At 38.9% G+C, this 12,448-nt stretch overlaps 1 protein-coding gene and 1 long non-coding RNA gene across 2 annotated transcripts in view; one reads left to right on the plus strand and one right to left on the minus strand.

Annotated features, from left to right (window-relative positions):
• LOC138971512 (uncharacterized) overlaps positions 1 to 12,448 on the minus strand; it is a 247,650-nt gene that overhangs the window by 144,362 nt on the left and 90,840 nt on the right. The window lies entirely within an intron of this gene.
• Positions 7,189 to 10,675, plus strand: LOC138971508 (uncharacterized). The gene is made up of 3 exons (XR_011457270.1): positions 7,189 to 7,688; positions 8,781 to 8,903; positions 10,256 to 10,675. It is a non-coding gene; the product is annotated as an uncharacterized lncRNA (long non-coding RNA).

Consider the following 12,448-nt stretch of genomic DNA (forward strand, 5'->3'; position numbering starts at 1 on the left):
TGTCTTGTACAGAATAACAACTGTGTGAATGGTGCTATACTGAATGAAAGAGTGTGACATGAAGTTCTTGTACATCATTGTAAAGAGTGTGAATGACGTTTTAGTTTAGATGTCAAGCGCTTAGAGCAAGCCTTTTTAACGAAAGTTTTTGATTTAGCGCTATATAAATGTTCTTATTATTATTATTATTAAACTCACGCAAGTCTTTGCCTTCGAGTCCTAACTCTCGTCCTATCGCCAAAAGTTCGCGAGTCCACTCCAATCCGGATTTCACAGGGTGGATCGGACCTGCACATTCATTACTCGCAGCGGATACATAAGTCGTTACACGCGCGCCTAACGTCTGAGAATCATTATCGCTCGATTCTCCTTGGGTGTTTGTGTCACCACCTTCAACATCTGAAACTACGGCCTCAGCCGTATTCTGGTTCTGCGGGTCAGCGTTCATTTTTGCTATATGCGCCCTAGTACTCGGGTGTTTGGATGTTTGCATATCCTTTACGTTAACTCACACACAGATATTCACTGAATCAAACTGCAAATACGTGATGCTCGGTTGAAAAACCGATTTGACTAAACTGCTTTTCACACACTATTTACTAGAGAGAGAAAACTCCCTCACTATAGAATGAAGTGTTACTTTAGTGAAGCTCACTTTGCTACTTGAATTCATGAACGTTCAACGTTACCTCAGTAAACGCTACGTGTCCCAATGACACGATTTCTCTGAACCATTCTAATATCCTTTTACAACCACGGATACCTAACACTAGAATTTATGGTTCTTCTGGTATATGTCAAACAATATACCGTTCTATCGAGTGAACTTCATTTTAATATCTCATCGGCGCTCCATCAACGTGGACCTTTCGCCTATATTAATATCAACTCGATTCTATCGCACAGAAAGTCGAAATAAGATTCTTCAATTATCTACTGCTGTATAGACAATAATCTAAATTTCCTAACCCTTACTCTTGGCGTTGTGAAGTGTGACTGTCTGCAGAATCAACTTCACTTCCACGGTCCTTCTGGACGAAGATGAGTGCTATCCCTCGTATATAACCCAATTCGCCCACCAACCTCCCACGGCGACCAACAATATTATAATTTTGTCGACTAAGGGACACAGGATGGCCTGACAGGGTGTTAGTCCACTGTCTTCTGTTATAGCTTTTTTGTTTAGCACAGCCAAATAGGGGGAACTAAACTACTATAACATTAGTGCTTTACGTAAATTATTATAGTGACGTCAAAGCCTTGCGTCACTCTTCATTTGGATTATTCCCGTGTGCTGAAGCACACACGTCAGACTCTGTTATCGTTAAATGATGAGCTAACTATAAACATGAATAAACACAAAAGTTGATTTATACGATGATGAACATGAACGGACGAACACACAAACGAAAAACGAATAGGGAATTTGTTTGAAGAAAATTTGTTTGGGGAAGCCAAATTGAAATTACGAGTTACAATATCCCGGACGAAGCCCCCATATGTCACAGGTCAGTTTTCGTCAGCCTGTTTCTTTCTGCGTGCGTCTTCCAAAGGAAGTTTATGGAAGGAAAACACGCCGCCTTTTCGTATTAGCTAAAGAAACAGGTACTACCTTGACTTTACTTTCCTTCACTCTTTCCCATGCTCTCGAAGTAGCGGAGAAAGATCAACACAGGTTTACATAATTTAATACATGGATAGTGTTAATAAAATTCTTGCAATGCAGCACACATTAATCAGGTTAGTCTATATTTTTGCTAAATATCAGTATCGTACTAAATGTATCACACACTGTTCAAGCTAGGTCATGTTACTTGAATCACAGCACACTCTGATCAAATGTCTATTGCTGCTGGATTTCAATTCTGTCATGGTAATCTAACGTGACTCCGCCGCCGCAAACGTTCTTCAGAATGTTCCCTTGGAGGACATCAAAACAAAAGGAATACACATAATGTTTATGAAGTTTTGACTTAGCTCGATGTCATTGAAAAGGTACTCGAGATGACGTGTAGCACTTGACTGGTCTTGAAGACCGCGCTCCTGGTTTGGGTCGTCACTCTTCTTCTCAAGACACCATCATCAAGTTAATAGCAGTAGTAGTCTGGTTACATCTCTCTCCACAATTACGGCAACATGAGGAAGAGGAAGATGAATAAATCGTTAGACCGTGGGTTCCTGAAACAGATCAAAGAAGGGGAACGGCTTTTCTTCTAAGCGTTCTTCGTTCCGTGGACTTGCGGAAAACGACCCTCTCGTGAAACGATTTTAGTTTACGTCAGTACACTTGGATACGTCACATGAATACGTCACTTGGCTACGTCGTGTAATGCGCGAGTAGTCTCGGTTGCCTATTCTATTCTTGACAGGTTCGCGCCTCATAATAATAATTCATGACAATACCTTTTTGCATTCATTGAACTTTCCCCAATAAATTCGGCTCACATCAGTCATACTAAAAGTTTGTCAAAACACGACACACAGGCGATAACAAATGCCCACCTGAATGGTGGTTCGCAACCACACACTAACGACCGTCGAGGCACGTAATGAATTTTGCAATCTGCCGACCACCATTTTTTAAGTCGGTTACTCCCATTACTGCAACCAATAACACAGCATGTTGACGCCATCGCTAATTTGGATGTAACGTGAGGTTATTGTTATAACGTAAAGGAAAACACACCGTCCCGTTCAATTGCTTCCATCACGTTGAGCAGACGATGCAGCGGATGCTCGACGATAATTCCTCGTCCAACCAGAATCGCTTTGGGTATCACGTGAGTTTTCCTTCTTTGTACCATGTAAGTGCCGAAACTGTTAACTGGTGTATGTACACTTCCTGGCAAGAGTATCAATACAAGTGAGGCTTTGCCAAAAGGTGCTGGGGGGGTGCTTGGACATTTGTGACAAACTAAACCTTTTCAGTTGATTTATTTTGGTGTTTTAAGTGATACATTAGTCTTTGATGAACACATTTGTGTAATAAAAGAATGGTTTGTGCATTTGGGAAATGTGTACGGTTTGATAATATGCCATAAAACGCCAATTTTGAGAAAAGCCACATGTGCAACAAAACTGACCACAGAAGCCATTAATATCATTTCATACAACTGGTAATGATTTATTTCTAGTAAACAGACCCTGCAGAAGCATTATCAGTCTTTAAAAGTACATTTGGAGCCAAATCTTGAATGCAGTGTCACGTAATGTCGCAAAACGCTCAAACATCATAAAAGTCAAAACTGATACTTTCTGCTAAGTAACCACAAGAAGTATAAACCCTAAAATAAAATATAACACTTCAACAGAAACACTGACACATGTTAAAAATATCCCTAAAAGTTGTTACAGTTTGCTCAAACTAGTTAAACATGTTGTTGTAGGTGTCACGTGTTACAAAAATATTGATGGACATGAAAATATTCATAATATTTGAAATAACAACCAGAATGTTATACATACACTAACTTTTCATTTACAATCTAAAGATTAGGTTATTTATGGAATATGAAAACAGAAACAATAGCAAAACATGTTAAAAGCAAGTCATAACAGCATTCTACGTGTCACATGTTACACTGTGTGAGTGGACATGAAATTATTCAAAATGTTATAAATGACAACTGTGATATTAAATAGACCTTTAGGATACATTCATATTTTGAAGATTAGGTAATTATGGAACATCAAAGCACCACAAAAAAAGTAACATCATGTTCAAAACAGGTCAAATCTGCGTTCTACCTGTCACGTGTTACATGGAGTCAGTGGACATGAAATCAATGAAAATGTCAAAAATAACTACAATATTCAAACAGACATTTAGAATACAGTTTTAACCTAATGTCTATGTACATCTGGAACAAGGTTCTCAATCAAATCGAATTTTTTTAATTAGTTGTACGTAAAATCCTAGCAAAATCCAAATTTAAAAAAAAAAAACTTTGATTTTTTTTTATGTTGGGGAGGGGGGGGGGGGGGTGGTGGTGTTAAAACAATCTCATGAAAATATTCCTTCCCCCTGCTAACCCAAAAGCATTTTTTCAGCTTTGGCTACAATATTTACAAGGACATAAATGTCTCCTCCTAAATCGTTGCACGGATATGAACGTATCCTCCTGAATCGTAACACGGATATTAACAAAAACAGAGGATCGAATTTTTCTTCAATCAAATTTGCCTCCAAAAGTAGCAAGCAGTTGTATATAGGTTACACAATATGCAAGATAATCAGAACTCGGAGTGTGTAAGCTATTTATCCCATTACTCCGACGTTTTCATTAAAAACACTTACTTTTTCCACTAAAACCTGCCCGTGCCTGTTTTCAGCTTGCCAAAAGCCTCCGCAGTCGAAATTCATGTCAATGAATTCATGCGCATAGCTAGTTCCCATTTGTCAGCATAATGGACGGCGTCATTCGACTTGTATGTAGACATTCAGTCATTCAAATTGCTTATAAAAAGGTCTGCTATCTGCTTTTACATTTTGAAAGTCATTTTAAAATATCCTTGTGTATCATGTATATGACATCGACTTTCGTTATACTCAATTCGGCATACCGGGTTTATATTATTTTTTACCAGAATTGCGCACGATAATGGCAGCGCAACAAATTCAGTTCGGGCCGTGCTGGTTTGATCGTTGACCCAAGTCAGTTTGCATGCAGTGTTACTGTTTGTCAGTCGGGGATAGAAATGTTGGCTGTCATCGCGCTGTTATGTTTTGGTTTTCACACGTGGATCACTTACATATTCAGTCGGTCGGGTTGTGTGTGTGTGTGTGTGTGTGTGTGTGTGTGTGTGTGTGTGTGTGTGTGTGTGTGTGTGTGCGTGTGTGTGGCCGCCCTTTGTGGTCGGCTGGGCGTTAAGCAAACAAACAAACAAACTCTCTCTCTCTCTCTCATTCTCTCTCTCTCTCTCTCTTTCTCTCTCTCACTCTCTCTCTCTCTCTCTCTCTCTCTTTCTTTCTTTCTTTCTTTCTTTCTCTCTCTCTCTCTCTCTCTCTCTCTCTCTCTCTCTCTCTCTCTCTCTCTCTCTCTCTCTCTCTCTCTCTATCTCTCTCTCTCTCTCTTCAGGAACCGACAAGGAATAAGATGAAAGTGTTTTTAAATTGATTTCGAAAATTTAATTTTAATAATAATTTTTATATTTTTAATTTTCTGAGCTTGTTTTTAATCCAAAGATAACATATTTATATGTTTTTGGAATCAGAAAATAATGGAGAATAAGATGAACGTAAATGTGTATCGTTTTATAAAAACTTTTTTTTTTTTTACAATTTTCAGAGTTTTAATGACCAAAGTCATAAATTAATTTTTAAGCCACCACGCTGAAATGCAATACCGAAGTCCGGGCTTCGTCGAATATTACTTGACCAAAATTTCAACCAATTTGGTTGAAAAATGAGAGCGTGACAGTGCCGCCTCAACTTTCACGAAAAGCCGGATATGACGTCATCAAAGACATTTATAAGAAAAAATGAAGAAAAAAAGTCTGGGGATATCATACCCAGGAACTATCAAGTCAAATTTCATAAAGATCGGTCCAGTAGTTTAGTCTGAATCGCTCTACACACACACACACACACACACACACACACACACACACACGCACACACCACGACCCTCGTCTCGATTCCCCCCTATACGTTAAAACATTTAGTCAAAACTTGACTAATTGTAAAAAGTAGTCCATCTGTAAACTCTGAATATGCAGATGACCTCCATAAATTATTCAATTGTACTCTGAAATCAAAGACAATGACCAATGACAGTTGAGATCGAAACTCGGTTGTGATGGGATATCCATAGGATATCCATATGGTTGTGATGGAATATTCAGAATAATCACCTCCTCAGCTAACAGAGATAAAGAGGCAGGTCATGGGATAATATAAGCTAATTCAATTCGTCGGGAGAAGAATTATGGGCAAGTGTCAAACATTAGATCTACAAAGTGTCAAACGTTACGTATAGATCTACACCTTACCCTGAACAGACAGTACAATATTTTCTCAACTTTACGGCTCGTCGTCTCCATGATTTCAATCGAATCGGTGACCGGAAACGCCAAAGAAGCAAAGCTAGTGGTTTCCACGCTTTTGTATAAAATACTCGCGAAACTTCTTTGTGAAAATTGCAAAAATAACAAAATGTGTCAAACGTTACTTTCGGACATTAAACTCCATCGATTCTTTTTAGCTGCTAGATACAATAACTTCGCAAATTCTGACTCAAATGCAACACACTGCTTTTATTTCCTCGAACACGAAACTATCGTTTTCATCCAAAATGGCGGCCATTCAAAGCACCAAGACCGGCAAAAATCGAATCTGTAAACAAGTTGGTCTGCGGACATGAGGCCTTCGAAAATAACCGGGTATTTACTGGGCGAGGTTTTCGGTAAATTCTGGTTCTAATTACGATTGTTGCACATTCTACTAAGAGTTGCATGCTTAGACTGTATGAAATACGCTGATTAAAACCGATAAAGTGATGCAGACCATGAAAAATCGAAAATTTCCCGAGGACACCAAAATGTCCAAAATTTTTCGGGGCCGTTTCTGGTGTATGTTTGAAACATTTTATTTTTTATTTAACATTCACAACAACAACAGGCTTCAAAACATTAAAAAAAAGCATTCATCAAACTCCCTTTTTCAAAGCACAATACATGTAAACATGTTGGGGTAATCCAGTTAATTACACTTGCTTTCCAAAAATACATGGGTCCGAAATGGCACCTTTTGGCAAAGGCTCAAGTCATGTGTTTCCCGTGTCGCCATGACTGCAAAAGTTTCTGCCAGCCGGTTGGTCATGCGCACGAACGATAGACAAATCAAGGGAAATGGAAGACAGCAAGTACGCAATTTGGTGACCGAGACATGAAAAGGATGTGACGTCATGTTATAATGAATGACGAATTGTTCTAGCGAGAACGTCACTTTGTGATTCGGCCTTTGCAGACTTCTCAAAAGGAACAAGCCATGGAAAAGTCAGTCTGTAAAATATAGAAAAGCACATAACCTCTAGCGAATTATAATGTGCTAAGCACATCGTAATTCCATGGGACTATACTTGCACCGAAGGCGATGGTAAGTACGTGACAAGTCATTGTAGACTCGCTCCCAAGGGTACGACAGTATGGAACGCGAAAAGGGTCAAATGATCGATCACAATGATCGATCACAATGATCGATCATTTTTGCGTTTGACCCTTTCCGCCACGCGCGCGGAAAGGGTCAAACGATCGATCAAAATGATCGATCAAAATGATCGATCATTTTAGTGGATCCGGTGTCGACAAAAAGTGTAACCGGAATTTTACCGGCACACAGTCTGGAGTTCACAGTTTCGAACTATTGCAAAAACAAAAATGGCGGCCGCCATGACAGTCTTTGATTTTGCTGTACAAAAAAATCAAATATTCAGCAGTCCGACGCATGAACCAAAGAATGATGTCGACAAAGAAGTTGAAACATTGATTGCGCTTTGGAGGGGGTTCAAATACAAGTCGTGAAGTGACCGGCACAGCTGATTTGGGACACGATCTACCTTGAGTCGGGAGATTTGCTATGAATACAATACAATACTGACTACATTTCCACTTTCTACATCAGCGACTGTACAAATTTGGCTTGTACATCTTCCTGTCGCTAATTTTAATCGGTTTGGATCATCCAACAGGTAAGAGCAAGATTCATCCGTTGTGTGCGTGTAGTTTGCGTGTCCCACGGTGTGTGTGTTCGTTTGCGCGCCTCGGTGTGTGAGTGTGTGTCAGATTATATTGCAATAATAAATTTTTTAGAAAGTGAGAGCAAGGGTAGATCTAGATCTATGGGCCAGGCAGTACTGTCTGAGTGTCTCCGAAAGCGTGTTCAGTGTCATAGGAAAATAGGCCTACGAGCCATTGTGTAGTGGTGACGATGAAAGATACAGTTGTTGTTTTTCTGACAGTGACATTGACAATAAACGATCGTCAATGCATCAATGATTATGCACAGCAGCATCGGTTTCTTCAGAACTGCGCACTGTTGACTGAATTTCCCACGGTGGAGCAATGAACAGTAGACACTAAAACACAGCAAATCAAATGCATTGTTCACAGCATTGCTGTAGATCTATCTCGTTCAACTAACAATATAATGCAGTGAATGGCAAATCTATCTCTGAATAAACTGTTGTGATCCTTATTTTTAAACTGTAAATGCCATGGCTCACACCGCACTCCCAACATTAGAAGTATGTGTTCTAAGCTGAATGCATGTATAATTTGATATAGTAAGTGTGTAAAGCCAAGAGTAACACTAACTGGCCCAAAACAATTTTTTGTGTGTACAAATGAAGAAAGAAACTGACTTCACTTGAATCACTGCCACTGAAAGTGTGTCTATTGTGTATTTTTAGAAGGGTTATTCAACAATGACTTATTTTTCTGTTTAAATACTTGACATTTACTCTGCATGAACAGAGTCAGAGGTAAATTATTTTATTATTATTATTATGGTGAGCTTATATAGTGCGAACCACAAGTGCTCTCCGCGCTTTACATATTAATTTCTGCCGTTTGAAATGGAATTTTTTACAGACAGACAGACAAACAGACATTTTTTTACACACAATTTGCTGCTGTATAAACTATGATTGTGAAAGAGGGGATAAAAGAATCAATGTGCGAGTGGTTTAATTATAATACAGTTATTATTTATTGTTAATTAATTATTTTATGGTGATCTGAACAACGAAGTGACACCACTATTTTATGGTGGTTTTTTTCAGGCCTCCTAAGAAACCAGAGGTGATGTGTGGTGAAGTGTTCATACAGCTCTTGCCTTCAGATATATGGATTCTGGAGAGGATTCAGACCGAGTGGGCATGCTGCTTTACAGACTACCCTGAAGAGTAAGTTACACATTTCTGTACCACTACCAAGTACTATACCTGCTTGTGCCTATTAAATTGTTATTGTAAAATTGATTTATGATATAAATTGGCACTGGTGATGGTAGTTTGAAGCTGTGTAGATGTTTTTGGCAGACTTTTGTACTTTGTGTTGTAAAGAGTCTATCTGTGTTTCACATTAGATGCACTTACAATCTAGATACATGTAGATACATTCAGCTATGTCAACACTTGTTACACCTGAATCTGAGAGTAGTGGCAGGAGATGCAAGTTTATTGACACAAAGACATTACGGCTTTGTATAAAATAAATTCTTACATCTGTATGTATCCTTGCATGGTACAATATGTACTATTTATACAAAATGGTACATAAAGCTTGGTTTTAGTTCTCTTTCTCTTCTCAAATCTTTTGCCACTATTCTTAAAGTAAATTACACAGTGTGAATGAACTATTGCAGTACAGGAAAGTAAAACAAAAATTCAAGATAAAATGAAATCATTACTAATTTACTGGAATTATTTTAAAGGCACATACAGTTATTCTTCCCTTGGCTCACCATCCTAGATCTTGCCAGGCTTTTACATGGAATAAGAATGAATCTGTTCACTCGAATACTTCTACATTCAACACCCTGGCTTCTTCCTGCTCAGAGTTAGATTTTGTTGTGGAAACCATTCTCAGATTAACAAACATGTTACTTCTTTTAGTGACTGTTGAGAAATTCGTTCATAAACAAAATTCAACTATGCACATAAAGCACTGACTGTCAGGATGTCAATATTTGATGTGTCTGGGTGAAGTTATGTTCCTATCCCATGTACAACTACAACTCTGGCCAGATCTGAAATGGCCAAAATCAATGGGATCAACACACATCCCCAGTATCTTCATCACTGGAAAATGTGGTGGGTTGAATGTATTTTAATTAGAAAAAAAAGGCTGACAGGCTTTGGATCCTGAAAGTTCTGTTTTGGACTGAAATCGAGACACATTTCCCAATGAAACTGAAAAGCGTTGATGCTGAAGAGCGAAACTCCGAAAGTGTGTGGGTTGAGGGCACACTTGTTTTTGACTAAAATCGAGGAACATTTCTGCCGAGCACAAAGTTCATACACGCACAGATTTTTTTTAATAGTTTAGATTACAATATCACACACACTATCCCCGATCCCAATAGTCATGTGAAGAGCAAGTGCATCCTCCTCCCCCCCCCTACACACACACACTGCTCAACAGTACACACCTTCTCCCCCCCAACACACACCCTCCCCTCGCTAACCAAAACTAACCAAAACCCATCCCCGTGAATACTGAACTTGCTCAGTTATATGTTTTCTTTATTTTTCAGGAAGGACCGCTACATTAGGGGAAGGCTGCTTGCACCTTGGTTCCTGGGTTCGCTGGGGGCGATGATCAAATTCAGAGTACCATCACCATTCTGTGCTTTTCCATCTGATTCGGCTGAGAATGCTTCCAGAGGTTTCTACACTACCCGTCATAAAAAAAGTAGGCAGATGCGTTTGAGGGCAGATCTTACTGATGAGGCTGTTGATTGAAAAACCAAGTATATGACTGAAAAGGCCATTACTTTCCCTACTTTATTCAGAAACTAAATTGGGTTTTCATGACGTAATGTCTATGCAGTGGAACCTACAACACAGACTGAGACACCCCCCCCCCCCCCTCCCCCGAATCAAATTCACAAAATCAAGCTTCCCGTGCTAAAATCAACAACACAAATCAGAACAACTAAACCGAAACATGTTTTGCATGTCATTAGACAGAACCAATCAAATCTGCATCCAAAACAGTCAGTTTTGTTCACGTATATCTTGTCTAACATGAACGCTATGGCATGCTGAGCGGTGCAGTTGTCAATCCTCTCAGAAGGCAGTTTTTAAAGTCGTTTTAGCGGGTAATGAGACCAAGAATGGTACATTTCAGAACTCCTCAACGCATTGTCTTAAAACTGTCAGTGATTTGTGCTAACACATGTTGTTAAGTACAAAACTGAGACCAAAAAATGGTACATTTCAGTAACTCCTCAACGCATTGTCTTAAAACTTGTCAGTGATTTGGGCTAACACATGTCGTTAAGTACACACAGAATCTCAAGTCATGTGAGATATTAGTTCTGCTGGTGTGCGACATGCCAGAACGAATTTTAAAAATAAAAATGTACCCTGTCCAATGAACTGAATTTGTAAAAAAAATTAGCATGCATTAAGAAAAATGAAAGCTTCAATGTACCTTTAATTTCATACATTTTCAACTATGACTGTTCACAGCGCACTTGTACGCACACACACATTCTTGGAAAATGAAAGAGCCATGATCAGTTAAGCGTGTCAGCCGTGAGCTTTGCTAGGCGTAGGCCGACATTTGCGCTCAGCGCTCTGAATGAGTCAAATTCTTAAAGATTAATTTTCGCGTTGAAATCCTCATACCGCCCATGTCTGATAAAATATGTACATGAAATTTAATTGTGTGGCGTATCTGTTATTGTTCTTGAAGATAACAACAAATTGTTTTTCAATGAGTCAGCAAAGACCTACCATCAATTTAAGAACTCTTTCTGGCATGTCAATTAACAGCAGACCTAATGTCTCAAATGACTTTAAAATCCGTATGAACTTTTCCACATGTGTTAGCACAAATCACCGCAACGTTGAAGGCAATGCGTTGAGAAGTTACGAAAACGTACCGGTTTTTGTCTCATTACCCACTAAAACATCCTCAAAAACCACCTTTTACAGCTTCTCAGAGGAATGACACCAACACCAATCAACATGCCTTAATGTCAGTGTTAGACCAGATATGTGAACACAACTGACTGATTTGGATGCAGATTTGATTGGTTTTTCTATTGCCGTGCAGAAGATGTTTTGTTTTAGGCAGTTCTGATTTTTTGTCAATTTTAACGCGGGAACATTGATTTTGCGAATTTGATTTTGCGGGGTGTCTGTGTTGTTGGTTCCACTGTATAGACACTATGTCATATAAACCCAATCTGTTTTCTGAATAGGTTTGGGGAATGAATGGCTTTTTCAGTCATATACAGGATAAACCCAAAAAATGTAACCCTAAAACAATGCTAATAACTTCTACATCTGTTGACTGAATCACTTTATTTTTAAGGTACATAAACCGCAGCCAGTGCATGACCCTTCCACAAAGTGGACATTTTGTAGATCAAATGTAACTGGTCAAATGGTCTGACTTTTGTGCTCTATTTCAAAAATAAATTCCAAATTCGGCGGTCGACTCACTAAAACGAAGTTTGACCATGAGCGGTATCAATACTTACTTAATTTAAACCCTCCAGACTTTTAGCTTATATATTATCTGAATGTCTGAGTATACACCCCCTAGATCATCGGTGACCTGAAGAAAGCAGTTAGCTAGGTTCAGAGCAATCACTATACAGGAAAACTTTCGTTCCATTGACAATTTAGGATGTGTAATTTGGAACACATTTTTGAGAAATTGTAAATGTCGGACCATTCTACCTACAGACTCGGAACTTTGTAGAATGGTCGTG

This window comes from Littorina saxatilis, linkage group LG7 (genome assembly GCF_037325665.1).
Source record: "Littorina saxatilis isolate snail1 linkage group LG7, US_GU_Lsax_2.0, whole genome shotgun sequence".
NCBI lineage: Eukaryota > Metazoa > Mollusca > Gastropoda > Littorinimorpha > Littorinidae > Littorina > Littorina saxatilis.